We start from the raw sequence: 15,391 nt of genomic DNA, 5'->3' as shown, positions 1-15,391 counted from the left end.
GCTAGCTAACTACTTTATGTACAGATATTTTCCCAGAACTCCCCTTGGAAATGAATAGCTAGCTAACTACTTTATGTTCAAAGTAGTGGCAAAAGGTTGGACCACGCAATACAGAGAATTAGGACATTTAGATATCCATTTAGGGAAAATTTTAAGTTTGATCCTTCCTTGAAATCACATAAAAATTCTAGATGGATTAGACATTAAACCTTGAAAAAACCGTAAAACTATTTGAAGAAAATGTAGAACAATATCTTTACAGCCTTGATTCAAGGAATCATAAGCAAGTTGTAAACACTACAAGCCATAAAAGAAAATATTAGATTTGGCTACCTAATATTTAAAAGTTCCGAATGATGAAAGACACCACCAAGAAACGTAAAGATAATGGAAGGCGGGAAGAAGACATTGCCAACATACATAACAGGCATTGCATTAATAATCAGAGTATATAAAAGAAAAAGAGGAAAATAGAAAAAAGTAATCGAAGAGGCAAATAAAGCTTAACCTCTCTCATAATAAATAGCATGTAAATAAAAATAACAACAAGGTAACATTTTCCATCATCGAGCTGTCAAAATTTTAAATGATAAATATGCAGTGCTGGTGAATGTAGGAATGTAGGTGACCGCTAGGTTTACACTTCAGGTAGTTCCAATCCAGAAGTAGTTTATGTAAATGGCGCCCCCTGCAGCCCAATTCTTACGCAGACCAAACATGTACTCCAGTGCACCTTGGAACGGCGCTGGAAGACCCCTGTCGACACCTCCTGTCCCTCCTGTGGGTTTAGTGACAATTTGGGGAACAGTTTTTGGCCTATCTGGCAAAATGTAAAAGGCCCTTTGACCCAATAATTCCTCTTCCAGCCTTTCAGAAATACATGAGTATGTACTATGTACATAAAAATATACGCAAAGGTATGTTTATTGAAGTTTATTTTATACTGGAGAGAAAAAGGAAGCAATCTAGATGTCCATCAATAGGGGACTGTTTGGATAAATAATGCTGCTTGCATCCATTCATGAGATATTTTGTAACTCTTAAAAGGAATTAAGTAGATTTATCTGTACTCACATAGATTGATCTCCAAGATTTTTTTTTTTTAGACGAAGTCTTGCTCTGTTGCCCAGCCTGGAGTGCAGTGGTGCAATCTTGGCTCACTGCAACCTTAGCTTCCTGGTTTAAAGCTATTCTCCTGCCTCAGCCTCCCAAGAACCTGGGACTACAGGCACCCACAACCACACCCGGTTAATTTTTGTATTTTTAGTAGAGACAGGGTTTCACCATGTTGTCCAGGCTGGTCTCAAACTCCTGACCTCAGGTGATCCACCTACCTTGGCCTACCAAGGTGCTGGGATTACAGGTGTGAGCCACTGCACCCAGCCAAGATTTAATGTTATGACTGAGGTAAACATGAATGAAAGCAAATCTTCAAAATATCTATGATTTGATCTCATGTATATACATTTGTGTCTGAATATACATTAGATAGACGGGGAATGCATAGATGTGGAACAGGCAGAGCCTACCAAGCCGAGGGAACTGGACCTGAATCATTGGACAGAGGGAATTCGTAACAGAAAAGACTTTCATGTTTTACTCTGTATACTTAATTAGTTTATATTTTACCACAACAAGAATGTATTGTATATTTTTTTGTGTTTTTTTTTTCTTAATCTTATATTCAAAATATAAGGTAGCCCCTGGCTGTGAGCTGCAAGAATCCTTATGGGTTTGGCAGTTCTTTGACAACTTCCCACCTGGCTAAATTATCAAGGAATGTCCTACCACCAAGCATGAGAAATTCTTGGCATTCCTGAACTAAATTCTTCTTCTGAGCCAGCTCACGTGGGCATCTCCTTGAAGGCTTTACAAAGATTTAGATCTGAGTCTGTCTCAGATTCTCGGGCTCAGAACCAGAATTTCTTCATCTGAGGTTATTATCTTGCTCTGGAGGAGGGAGTGAGAACTGGATCACTGGTTAGGGTGGTGACTGTTTCGGACAACTGCACAGCCACAGCCAGGAACACAGAAGGCAGAGAGGCAGCCTTGATCTGCAAGGGCTCCAGTTAACCCCAGTGGGGACCCTTGATGGACAAAGGCATTCTCCTAGGCTTGGTGATGAAAGTATTCCTCTTACAGCCAGGCAAGGCACTCAGGGCTTTGCAGCAGGGAAGTTAGAGCTGTAGCTTTTTTGCTTGGTGTTCTCACCAAAACTTAATTTCTTGTTGCATTGTTGGATGGGCATGTCTCATAGAGGAAGTTTCCACTACTGTGATCTAAACTTTGGACTGCTTGTACCATCTTACTTGTCCCCTCATTAATAATGAATTAAATAAAACCTTTAGTATATGCTAATTTCATATCTTTACGAGAGTCATGATTTTACCTTTTTTTTGGAAAAGTTCCTTTTCACATTGCTATCACTCCCTTACCAGAGCAGTGAGTGTCTGGGTCTCCCTCTTAGGGGCAGACACTGTTCCATGTAATTAGAATTAATTTCTTGTTCTTGGTAGACAGAGAAAACCTTCCACACTCCCAGGAGACAAGGGTTCAGATCTTGTGCCATGGCTGAGAGTGATGCTGAGGAAGACACTTCTCTCTAGTCTCAATCTGCTTGCCTGTGAAATGGACTCATAACAAACTCCTGACCCCAGGCTCAGTGGCCTGGAGCCCATGACCTCACCCAACCCCTCCCCTTCCTCCCGTGCCCCCAGGAGGCGCGGGGACTCAGGGGGGCCCCCTTTCCTCTGGAGGCTCCCGGGTGGCACGTCGGTGCCTCAGCTCCCGGGGGTTTCTGGGTTCTGCGCTGCCCAGGGGGTGCCCAGGGGCCTCTGGAAGGGGCGGGTTCTCTCCAGCCAGAAAGCCCGGAGCCGCCCAGGAATTTTGGCTCGGATTGAGAGCATTTCCTCCCGGGCCTGCCGGGCGCGACCCGGGAAGGGCGGCTGCAGGCACATGCCACGCTGCTTTCAGCCAGGCCGGCACCATGCGGCCCCTGCTCTGAGCGCTGGCCGGGCTGGCCCAGCTCTGCGCCGCAGGCGCTTTGGCCGGTGAGTGGGGCGCAGAGGACGGCAGGGGACACGCAGCCGGGGAGATCCGCAGATGGCGAGCAAAGAATGAGCTAGAGAGAGAGCTGGACACAGCAGCGAGATGGAGAGGGAGGCAGATGCAGGGAGGGAGGGATGGAGAGAAAGATGGTGAGAGAAAACAGGCTCAGAAAAAGGCAGAGAAGTAGAGCAATGGAGAGATAAAGGAGAGAGGCAAGAATAAACAGTGAAAAGGAAAAAAGGTGAGGCCGAGACAGAAAGAGGCTTTCCCTGAACAGATATGAACCAAGATAGAGAGAAAAAAGAGTTTGAGAGACAAAAGAGAAGAAGGAAAGAGAAAGACTGACTGAAATGGCAAGGGGTGGAGGGAGACAGGATAAGAAAAGAGAAAGATTTGAGAGAGACCAAAAAGGAGAGAGAGAGGGAAGCTCGATGCCCGGAGTAGAGCTGGCAAGAGAGAAGGAGCCAGGATCTGGGGTGGGAGGTCACAGCTGCTGGGTGGGGCAGCCCCGAAGGCCAGCTCCATCTCAGAGGACCTGCGGAGGCTCAGGCCTGGCTTTATAGGACATTGCTTAAGAAGCCAGGTAAGTGACCCAAGCCAGCCCAGCACAGCCTTAAGGAGCCAGGCAGGCGAGCCCAGGAGAAAGGCCACCGACTCACCTGCCAGGTGGCCTCAGGTTGTTCTGCAGTTGGTGAAGAAGTCAGCCTCCTGGTTTCCAGGGAGCTTCTCTGGGGAACTGAGCTGTTCTGGGTGGAGACGGGGGACTGGATGGAGATGGAGAGCTGTGCGGGAGGGAGAGGCTGTCTGGGGTTCCTTCCATTAGCTGGGTTCCTTGCCTTTCACTGTCTCCTTTCTTCCCCCCACCTCCCCCCTCAGCTTAATGTTGCCCCTTCACAGGTGAGGCTCAGACAGGGTGATTCATGTCAGGTGACTTACTAGACTGCAGTCTGGGGCGGTACACAGATGTTCATTTCACCACCCTGCACATTGCACAGGACTTTACAGTTTACAAGCCACAACCCCACTTAGCCGGGGATGGCTATTGCTCATTCCAGTTGCCCAGGTGAGGGGAAAGCTCAGATCTCATGGTGGTGCCAAGGCAGAGCCCTCACAAAGCATCCAGGCCTCCTCCCCCCCGCCCCCCAGTCATTGCCCCGACCTTGGCAGAAGTGCCCTGTGCTAAGAGAGAAGCCCCTAGTGCCTTTCAGGGCCCGGTGAACTGTGGGATTAAGCACTTGGGGAAAGGATCCAGACCAGCCCTCAGGATCCCCTGCCTTGGGTGAGTCCCTTCCCCTCTCTAGTGCCGTTTCTTCCTCTATAAATTGGGGAGAATTATACCCACCCCACAGGGCTGGCCTCAGGGATTAGATGAGAGAGGGAGTGCCCAGCAGGGAACATGCATCAACACACATTCTCTTAGATGACTCCGCTGATCTCTCTGAGCCTCAGTTTACCCACCTGTTAAAGATGACCACCAATGGCTTCCTCACAAGCTGTATGAGGAGTGGCTGGGACTCTGCCCAGCGTAGAATACAGGCCCCAGTACACACTCTCCCATCCCCGTCTCCTTTACTCCCTCCCAGCTCAGCCTCTGGCTCCAGGAGCTAAAGGCACAAAGCAGCACCTGTGCTTCTCCCAGAGGAAGGAGGGAGCAGCCTGCCCACAAATGGCTACTTTTGGTGCCCCTTTTAGCCACAACTTGTAACAGAGACTTTAAGCCCACTTTTAAATGTTATTTTTCTTTCTGATTATGCATGCTCATTGCTACAGATAAAGAAGAAAAGGAGTTTGGGAGGCCGAGGTGGGCAGATCACGAGGTCAGGAGATCGAGATCAGCCTGGCTAACACGGTGAAACCCTGTCTCTACTAAAAATACAAAAAATTAGCTGGGCGTGGTGGCACAAGCCTGTAGTCTCAGCTACTTGGGAGGCTGAGGCAGGAGAATCACTTGAACCTGGGAGGCGGAGCTTGCAGTGAGCCGAGATCAAGCCACCACACTCCAGCCTGGGTGACAAAGCAAGACTCCGTCTAAAAAAAAAAAAAAAAAAAAAAAGAAGAAAAGGAGGAAAGTATTCATGTGTTAGTGTAATTTCACATTGACTTCCCACATTTTTGTGCATATTCTTTCAGATTTTAGATGATATATCTTAACTTTTGATTATGAAAACTATTGGATACAAAAAATACAAAATAATAGTATATGAAAGAATGATATAATGTACTATCAACCCTGCTTCAACAAGTATCAGTTCATGGGCCGTTTTATCTCATGTATAGTCTCCACCCTTTCTCCCCTCCCTGGATTATTTTAAAGGAAATCCAGGCATTGTATATTTTCTTTTTTTTTTTTTGAGACAGGGTCTCATTCTGTCACCCATGCTAGAATGCAGTGGCGCAATCTCAGCTCACTGCAACCTCTGCCTCCCGGGTTCAAGTGATTCTTCTGCCTCAGCCTCCCGAGTAGCTGGGACTACAGGCACATGCCACCACACCTGACTAATTTTGGTATTTTTAGTAGAGACAGGGTTTCACCATGTTGGCCAGGCTGGTGTCGAACTCCTGGGCTCAAGTGATCCACCTGCCTCAGCTTCCCAGTGTGCTGGGATTACAGGTGCGCACCACCACGCCTGGCTAATTTTTGCATTTTTCAGTAGACACAGGGGCAGGGGGGTTTCCGCCATGTTGGCCAGGCTGGTCTTGAACTCCTGACATCAAGTGATCAGCCTGCCTTGGCCTCCCAAAGTGCTGGGATTACAGGCATGAGCCACAACACTGGGCCCCAGTCTTGGTTTCTTTTAGCAGCACTCAGAGAAACCTTTATCCCTGATGGCTTTTTAGACCATGAGCCACCACGCCTGGCCCGTATTTTGGAGTTTTTTATAGAAACACTTGAAGAATAGTGTTCTGCTGCTTTCAAAAATAATCAAAACCCGTGGATGGTTTTGAATGAATCATCCATTTTAATACAAATATTGGATGTGGTAAATTTATTATTCTATTATATTGAATGTGGTCAAATATAATTAACCCCCCAGGTGGCCAGGTTTGTTTTTCAAAGCAGAGTGTGATTTTGACAGTTCGGAAGATACAGCAGCACCATTCACGGACGCCACTGAAAAAACATTTCTCATCACTGAGCATGCAGAAATCATCTGCGTTGTGGCGCTTTCTTACTGTTTGGGTCCAGATACAAAAGGTCTCCCTGTAAGGCCTAGAAGTAGATGGAGCGGTACTTCCGCCTCAGAGGATGGGACCCAGGGGCCACATCTCTTTAACTGGGGCAGCCAGCCCAGCCCAGCCCTCCCCTGGGGCCTCCGGGCTCCACAGCAGCCTGTACTCATCAGCACGGGATGCCCTGCCCATGGCCACCATCCGGGGTGTACATCAGGCCCCGAGCAGGAGCCGGGCCAGAGAAAACAACGCAGCATCCAAGGAGGTCCATTTCCCAACTGGCGGGGCCTGGGAGAGGAGGAGGAAAGGAAGGAAGGGAGCCCTGCGGAGCAACAGCCTTGGCTGCTCAGGGTTAATCATCATAATACTTCAGCCTTTTCTGCTCCCCTTGTCTGAGCCGCTGACAGCCCCGTGGGTGCATGTGCGTGTCTACTAATTTTTTTTTTTTTTTTTTTTTTAACAAGACAGGGTCTTTCTCTGTCACCCAGGCTGGAGTGCAGTGGTGCAATTGTAGCTGACTGTAGTCTCAAACTCCTGAGCTCAAGCGATTCTCCCACCTCAGCTTTCCAAATACCTGAGACTATAAGCATATGCCACCAATCCTGGCTAATTTTTTAATTTTAATTTTTTTTTTTTTTTTTTGTAGAGACAGAGTCTTACTATGTTGCCCAGGGTGGCCTCAAACTTCTTTTTAAGCGATCCTCCTGCCTCAGCCTCCTAAAGCTCTGGGATTACAGGTATGAACCACTGAGCCCATCTCCTGTAGCTGATTTTTGAGGCCTCTCTGCAGCCTCCGAAAGACAGAGAAGAATGAAGGATGAGCTACATGGGGGAGTCAGGGTCTTAAGCCTACCCTAACCCATTTTATGGAGGAGGCAGCAGAGGCTCAGGGAGGAGAAGAAACTTTCTCACAATCCCACAATCATTAGTGGCTGAACCAGGCTGAGAACAGGGGTCTCCAGCATGTTTTCTGCCATGATGCATTCAAGTCAGCGCCCCGGTGAGGACCCTGGTGCAGAGGGAGCAGGTAGTACGATGTCAGGCCCTGCTCCAAGCTTGCTCTCTCAAATGCACTCCATGGAGGCCTTGATGAGCTCATGGACAGTTGCTCCAGGGCGCACAGAGCACAGCTTTGTCCAGATGTGAAGGATTAGTACTGAGCCACGTGGGGAGCGACCTCAGCCCAGCCTTTTTCCCTGGACGGGTTTTGGAGCCAAGTTAGACCTCGTCACAGACACGTAGAGAACAGGGTCTTTTAGGCCAGTGGATAGGAGCAGGCTCTGGTTGCTCCTGACTTCCAAAGCAGCCAGACTCCCATTTGGCTGGCAGGGTCACACTGCATCCTCCTGGTTGAGCCTGGGAAAGGTGTTTGAGGGGAGAGTGGCTAGGGTCTGGGAGAGGGCAGGTGAGCCTCCGGGGAAAGGCTTGGCCAAAGGCCTCTGGACAGAGCCAGCAGGGGGTGTGTGTATCCACAGACTCATGATGACAGGCCCTCTCCCAGGTCGGCCACTCTGTGGGCGAGAACAGCTCTTTGGGCCCCCTCAGAGCTTTTCCTGTCCAAGCTGAGCAGCCCAGTTTCAGCTGAGACAATTGAGTTAAAATTTGAAGTCCCAGACTGGGTGTGGTGGCTCATGCCTATAATCCCAGCAGTTTGGGAGGCTGAGGCAGGTGGATCACTTGAGCCCAGGAGTTCGAGCTTAGCCTGGGCAACATAGTGAAACCCCATCTCTACAAAAAATACAAAACTTAGCCAGGCGCAGTAGTGTGTGCCTATAGTCCCAGCTACTCTGGAGGCTGAGGTGAGAGAATTGCTTGAACCCGGGAAGCAGAGGTTGCAGTGAGCCATGATCATGCCACTGCGCTTCGGCCTGGGTGACAAGAGTGAGACCCTGTCAAAAAAAAAAAAAAAAAAGGAGTCCCTTCACATAGCCTCCTCTAGACCTGCTCCTGCCTCTCAAGGGCCTTCTCAGAATGTGGGGCCAGCATGGAGCATAGCCCCCAGGGGTCTCGCTCTCTGAATATTTTACATGGATGCCTGCAGCCCACGATGGCTGCTGCTTTCTGCTGACAACCCCGCCAGACAGCCAGCTTTTGTTATGGAACATTTCAAACCATGCACACAAAAGTAGAGAGAATCGCTGAATGCGCCCCCATGTGCTCATCACCCAGCTTCAGCAATTAGCAACTGTCAGCCCATCCTCTTCGCTCTAAATATCCATGCATGCCTCTCCCCCATCCCCACCCAGGCCTGGATTATTTGGAAGTAAATCCAAGACAGTATAGCATTTTATCTGTAAATATTTCAGTATAGCTCTTTAAAGGACTCACCTTAAAAAAATAACCAAAGCGCCATTATAATGTCCTCCTCCCTCCCCAGATTCAGCAACAACAGCATTATCTTTTGAAGAGTCTTTTCTAAGTTCAGTGGAGGGAAATAATGAAAAGAAGAATTTGAAAAACAGATTGTTCTCCACAAAAGATGCTCAGAGTGGAAGGACGTTTTGTTCCTGGTCTTGTTCTCATCCCTGAGTGGAAGAGCTGAGAGCTAGACAGAGTTGGAATCAGAAAATCACAGGGCAGGGGGCCCCATCTTGCTGAGATGAGGCCTGGAGGTCAGGGTGCCTGAGTTCCAGGCATTTGCAGATGGTGTGACCTTAGACAAATCACTCGGCCTCTCAGAGTTACACATCCATCACCAGCTCCGTCCTATCTCAAGACCTGCCCCACTTCTAGACAACTGCAGATGACCCCTTGGCCAACCCATCCAACACCAAGGCCTTACAGCTACAAACATTGCATGTACAGAGATCAGTTCCGTAACTCTCTCCCCCAACTGAGCTTTGGATACTCACATCCATGGCCACAGCCTTAATATTGTCACTATCTGAAGCTGCTCTAACTCTAAAAGCTAAAATTGCAATATTCTTTACCTCTTGTTCCTCCTGTGATTCCTAAGACCTCCAGTCTCTTCAGCCCCCATTTCTCCCAATTTATTGGCCCTCTTCTTGGCCTCATTTGTTTCCTTATCCCAGCTGGATTCCAGGGCTCCTCTCCTAAATCCCTGGCTGGCCAAATCTCAGTTCCTTGGCCCCTCGCTTCCACCACATCCATCCTGCAGACTCCTAGGTTTCAGCTCCATCTGGCCATCTGTCTTTGCCGCTCTGCACCCAGACTGTGGAGCACTGCTGGGGGAGGACTCATGCTTCCAGGATTCCTTGTTGATGCCAGCTCATTCTGCATGGTCCTCCTCCACTGCATCCCTCATTCTGCATATCCCCTTTTAAGCCCTCTTTGTATTCAAGTCCCTTACCTAGTGGTGCACTGATGGACTGGCTCTCAAAAAAAAAAAAAAAAAAAAAGTAGGGGCGGGGTTTGTTGATTGCTGTGGTGTAAATGTTCCCATCATGGTCACAATTTTTTTTTCTTTTTTTACTTAAAACCTTTTTCTTTTTAGAGGTAGGGGTCTAACTATGTTGATCAGCCTGGTCTCGAACTCCCGGCCTCAAGCCATCCTCCCACTCGACCTCCCAAAGTGCTAAGATTGCAGGCATGAGCTACCATTTCCAGACACCATGGTCACTATTTTAATGTCTGTTTTTAGCAACCTACTCATAGAATTCTTGACATTTTAACATCTAGCTCTCCTCCCTACGTGATCTCCATCTTACTGCACCGAGTAAATAGAGGCTATCAGGTGGGAGCTCACTCCACTTTTTGGCCCTCTAGTTAGATGGCTTACCTTTGCCCATTTTTGCTGCATTCCCACTGTCTTCCCTCCAGATGTGGTCCCACCCACTCTGGATCCAGGGCCTCCCATCAATTCAGGAAGTGCATTCCTTGGGTTCTCTTGTCTTCCTCCTGTCCCTCAGGCTGTAAGTGTGGTTGTGTTTTCCAATGCTTACAACAAAAACAAAAACAAATGACAACCATGAATACTTGTCTAGACCTTGAGATCCAATCTCCCTTCCTTCACAGCCAAGCTTCATGAAATTTTCCAGAATCCAAGTTTCCACCCCCAACATCACCTTCCCTTCTCATGTCACGGTAATCCAAACTCTGCTTTTCCTCCACTCCTAAAAGTGCTGAGGTGAAATGTAGCAGGGCCTTTCCCGTGCTCTCTTTCCAGTCCTTACCTTGCTAGACCTCCCCACTGCTTTCGGCCATGCTGACCCTTTTCATCCCCTGTAGAATCTGTAAAGCTCTTGGCTTCTCTTGACTGCTGAGGCAGCACCCTCCTTCCTGAGTGTCAGCGTTCTCCAAGGTTCCAGCCAACCCTGGTGTCCCACAGGCATCTCAGGGTTACCAACTCTGAAATCCGAGCTTGGAATCAGGGATCTCAGACTTCTGCTGTGAAGGTTGATGGTGCCTGGAAGAGCTAACTCAAGGAGAACAATGCTCAATCAAGAGTTGGGCAGGTTGAATGGCAAATCCTCTGCTTATGAGTAGTGACTCTGGACATATCCTTTCACGCTTCTGTGCATCAGTTTTCCTATATGTAGATTAGGCATAACAACAGGTTGTTGGAGATGTTAAGTGAGAACCCTACATGGTGCATGGTGAGCACTCATCACATGACAGCTGTTACTAATGGGTTCCCAGTGTCAATGCTGCTACTGAAATACCTCCTCTCATTTTCTTCCTCACTATTCCTACAGCTACTCGGGAGGCTGAGGCAGGAGAATCACTTGAACCAGGGAGGCAGAGGTTGGAGTGAGCTGAGATTGCGCCATCACACTTTAGCCTGGGCAACAGAGCTAGACTCCGTCAAAAACAAAACAACAACAACAACAAAAACAAGCATCAGAACTGGTTTATTAAAGCCTCTTGGTTAAAGCTCTGCCTCCTCGGCCTTATTTCCAGGACTTCCCTCTCCAGTCTCTCTCCCGCCCACTCTGTATCTCCAGCCACTGCAGGCTCCCTGCAGGCTTTGCACAGTGAACCGTGCTCTTTCAGGCCTCTCCATCATTGCAGGTGCCATTCTTCCTGGCTGAAGCCTGCCCTCCCTTCCTCCCTGGGCTTCACCTCCTTGAGGACGTCCATCTGGGTCTGTGGGTGACTGTGGCTGTACAGACTGGTGGGATTGAGATAACTGACACTCGCACCCTGACCCCCACCTGGGCCGTCCTCTGCTTGCTCTTGAGGTTGCTTTGAGGACTGACCTCACTTGAGCCCAGTGTTTACAGAAGTCTCTGGCATTATGGAAAACTAAGGGTCCCACAGTGACAAGACTTGTTTTCCCACAGCTGCAGAACCCTTCACCACTCCCCGAGGAGACTCAGCTCAGAGCACAGCGTGTGACAGACACGTGGCTATGCAATGCCGTCTAGATGTCATAGGGGAGGTAACAGGGTGCTTTGGAAGGACATCCGGGTTCAGGACCACCTTCTAGGATGATGTTTCTGTGGGCAGATGCAGGCTTGCTTTGGAATGTCAGGACATTGGGCCAATCCTGCCCTGGGGCCACATTGTCCAACAGTCCAACATCACCCTCCCGTCTAGGCTGCCAGGCTGGTGAGCCCCCCATAGACCCTGCCTCCCCTAAGGCCTTACTAACCCCACCCGACATTTCAGCATCATTACTGGATGGGAAGGTGGAAATCCAGTCCCTGTTTTGTTATATAGCCACGAATCCTAACTTGTGTGGGGAAAAGTTTTCATCTTTATTGTCACAAGCCTTTAACTGAAATTGAGCATTCCCATTCATCATAAATACAGACAGCAAGCCATGGTGTTAATAGTACTATAACTTTGTCATCAATAGAAATCCAGATAATTTCATCTTCTTCTAGTTATGAATATCTCAACATAACATTTATATCCTTCATTATGTCAAAATTTCAGTTGTTGTTAGGCCTGATGTTAGATCATGTGAGTTAGTGAGTTAATAAATACATTTTTTTTTTTTTTTTGAAGCAGGGTCTCTGTTTGTCGACAAGGCTGGAGTGCAGAGGCGCAGTCTCGGTTCACTGCAACTTCCACCTCCCAGGCTCAAGCAATCCTTCCACCTCAGCCTCCCAAGTTGCTGGGACTACAGGCACATGTACCACCATGCCTGGCTAAGTTTTGTATTTTTTTGTAGAGGTGAGGTTTTGCTATATTGTCCAGGCTGGTCTCGAACTCCTAAGCTCAAGCCATCCACCCACCTCGGCCTCCCAAAGTGCTGGGATTACAGGCATGAGCCACTGTGCCCAGCCAATACATATATTATATCCAAATTTTTAAATTTTGTTTTTGACAGAGTCTTGCTCTGTCACCCAAGCTAAAGTGCATGGTACAATCTCGGCTTACTGCCATCTCTGCCTCCCAGGTTCCAGTGATTCTTGTGCCTCAACCTCCTGAGTAGCTGGGACTACAGGCATGCACCACCATGCCCGGCTAATTTTTTGTATTTTTGATAGAGATGGGGTTTCACCATATGGCCAGGCTTATCTCAAACTCCTGATCTCAAGTGATCTGCACGCCTTGGCCTCCCAAAGTGCTGGGATTACAGGTGTGAGCCACCGTGCTGGGCCAAAAAGTTTAATTTTAAATATTTAATTTTTTTTTTTTTTTTTTTTTTTGGCAGAGTCTTTCTCTGTCACCCAGGCTGGAGTGCAATGGCATGATCTCGGCTCACTGCAACCTCCACCTCCCAGTTCAAGCGATGCTCTTTCTTTGGCCTCCCGAGTAGCTGGGACTACAGATGTGCATCACTGTGCCCGGCTTCTTTTTGTATTTTTAGTAGAGACAGGGTTTCGCCACATTGGCCAGGCTGATCTCGAACTCCTGACCTCTGGTGATCCGTCCACCTCGGCCTCCCAAAGTGCTGGGATTACAGGCGTGAGCCACCATGCCCGGCCTAATACTTGAATAATATTTTAATGCATTTGGTGCTCTTGGTAATTCTATGTTTTATTTTTTGCATTTAAGGCATTATTCTGAGAAGAGGTCTGTAGGCTTCACCAGACTGCCAATGGGGTCCATGGCATACACAGGGAAAAACCATTAAGAACCCTGAGTAAATTTCAAAATCCCAGACCTGTCATTTGGCAGAGACACCACCAGGGAGCAGAATAGCAAAAGGAATGTGAGCTCCAGGCTGCAAAGTCCAAAAGGGAGAAGGTAATCTACACGCGCTTCGTCCAAACCTGTGACTGAGTGCCAAAAAGGAAGGAGCCTTAGAGAGCGAGCCCCATAGGATATTGTCATCTGCGGAAATTAAGGCAGGTAGGGGCAGAGCCCGAGTGAGGAAAACCCAGGTCCCGCAGCGCCCAGTCCTTTCCCACTGCACCCCACTGGACCGCCAGCTGCTCCTTAGGACCTGGCTAATGAAGCAGAACGTGGCACCACTCCTGTCCTGGACGTTACCCACCTTCTCACTCTAGATGGTAGAGAAGACCGTGGATCACCTGGGGACACAGGTGAAAGGCCTGCTGGGCCTGCTAGAGGAGCTGGCCTGGAACCTGACGGGGGGACCCTTCAGCACCGTCCCCGGCCTCCTCGGAAAAGGTGAGCAGTGCAGGTGGCAGAGGACAGCCTCTGGGCTGCTGTCATCTGGCGCTGTGCAGGCGAGACGGGGACGGCTGCTACACGGCGCAGGTGTAGCCTGGATAGCAGGGAGGGTCTCAGCGCCCCCTGGGGACGGAATCGGGACGGCATCATCCCTGCTCCCCTCCCCTACCACCCCGCCTCCACACCCGGTCGCTGCCTCCCGGTGTCAAATGAGGTTCTGGAAGAGCCGGCCCTAGATGACATCTCAGCACAACCCCGGCGCGGAGAAGCTGCCTGCTTCATTGGCCTTCTCACGACTGGAGCTCCTCAGCTCCTTTCATTTTCCCCTGAGGAGCCACTCCTGTTCCACCCCAAAACCGTCGCAGGGAAGACGGGCACCCCCACTGATCAGGCAGGGATGGGGTTGCACTCTGTTCTCTCCTTGATCCCTGTGTCCCTGGCGCAGGAGTTCCCTGGGGCTGGGGAGGGGAGGGAAGGCACTGCTGAGCACCACGGGGCGGGTACCCTGCAGCACCCCAGCGTGCTCAATGGAGGCCGCTGCTTTCTTTCAGATGGCTTCTGAGCCCCGGAGCTGGAGCCCAGCAGCTGGAGGTGGTGCACCTGCCAGGCAGCACCCTCTGAGAGCCAGCGCTGTCCTCTCGCCTTCCTTCCTCATCTTCGTGTGAAATAAAAGCTACTGTTTTTGGTCTCCTCTGTGTCTGCTGACAGAGTAACCCGTTTACAGCCCCCTCTCCCTCCACTTCCATGCCTGGTGGAGGCCGGCAACCCCCTCCAGGCTCAGACCTGAGGACACGCCCACTCCCACCATCTGTGCTTTAGCACTCCTTATTTATAGGGGCAGATGGAGCAGGGGGGTTGATTCACAGAGGAGGGGGCCCTTCGAGTGGCCTTGCTTCTCAAAATGTGGCCATAGGTGAGAAGCAAGGGGATCAGGGTCTTAGGACCCACCCGGACTCCTTAATCCAAATCTGCATTGCAATGAGACCCCCAGGGAATTTATGTGTCCATTAAAGAGGTTTGTTGTTGTTTTAAAAAAAATGTCCTATGAAGTGAAATTCAATGTAAAATTCATCATTGTAACCATTTTAAATTGTACAAGGCTGGGAGCAGTGGCTTACGCCTATAATCCATTTTGGGAGGCCAAGGTAGGAGGATCACTTGAGCCCGGGAGTTTGAGACCAGCCTGGACAACATGGTGAAACCCCATCCCTACAAAAAATACAAAAATTAGCCGGGCATGGTGGCATGGTGGCATGGTGGCATGGTGGTGCATGCCTGTAGTCCCAGCTACTCAAGAGGCTGGGGTGGGAGGATCACCTGAGCCCTGGAGATCAAGGCTGCAGTGAGCCATGATTGTGCCACTGCACTCCAGCCTGGGACAGAGTGAGACCTTGTCTCAAAAAATAATAATAATAAAATGATAAATTGTACAAATGCAGTGGCGTCCAGTACATTCAGAAGTTGTGCAGTCACCACCACCAGTTCCAGAACATTGTTCTCACTCTAGAAAGAAACTCTGTACCTATTAAGCAGTTACATCCCATTCCTGCTCCCCCCGACCGCCCTTGGAAACCACTGATCTCTGTCTCCATGAACTTGCCTCTTCTGGACATTTTAAACACAGTAGTCCTGCTTTATCTGTGGTTTCACCTTCCATGGTTTCAGTTACCTGAAGTCAACC

The 15,391-nt window shown here is 49.2% G+C and overlaps 1 pseudogene across 1 annotated transcript; it reads left to right on the top strand.

The window, feature by feature from the left end:
* Positions 1 to 2,986: 2,986 nt before the first annotated feature.
* LOC129472452 (placenta-specific protein 9-like) lies at positions 2,987 to 14,490 on the top strand (annotated as a pseudogene). The gene is made up of 4 exons (XR_010118824.1): positions 2,987 to 3,050; positions 11,463 to 11,560; positions 13,584 to 13,707; positions 14,262 to 14,490. The product of XR_010118824.1 is annotated as a placenta-specific protein 9-like (transcript).
* Positions 14,491 to 15,391: the final 901 nt, after the last annotated feature.

This window comes from Symphalangus syndactylus, chromosome 22, assembly GCF_028878055.3.
Source record: "Symphalangus syndactylus isolate Jambi chromosome 22, NHGRI_mSymSyn1-v2.1_pri, whole genome shotgun sequence".
Taxonomy (NCBI): Eukaryota; Metazoa; Chordata; class Mammalia; order Primates; family Hylobatidae; genus Symphalangus; species Symphalangus syndactylus.
The sequence above is the reverse complement of the archived record's forward strand: the minus strand, read 5'-3'. Positions and strand labels throughout refer to the sequence as shown.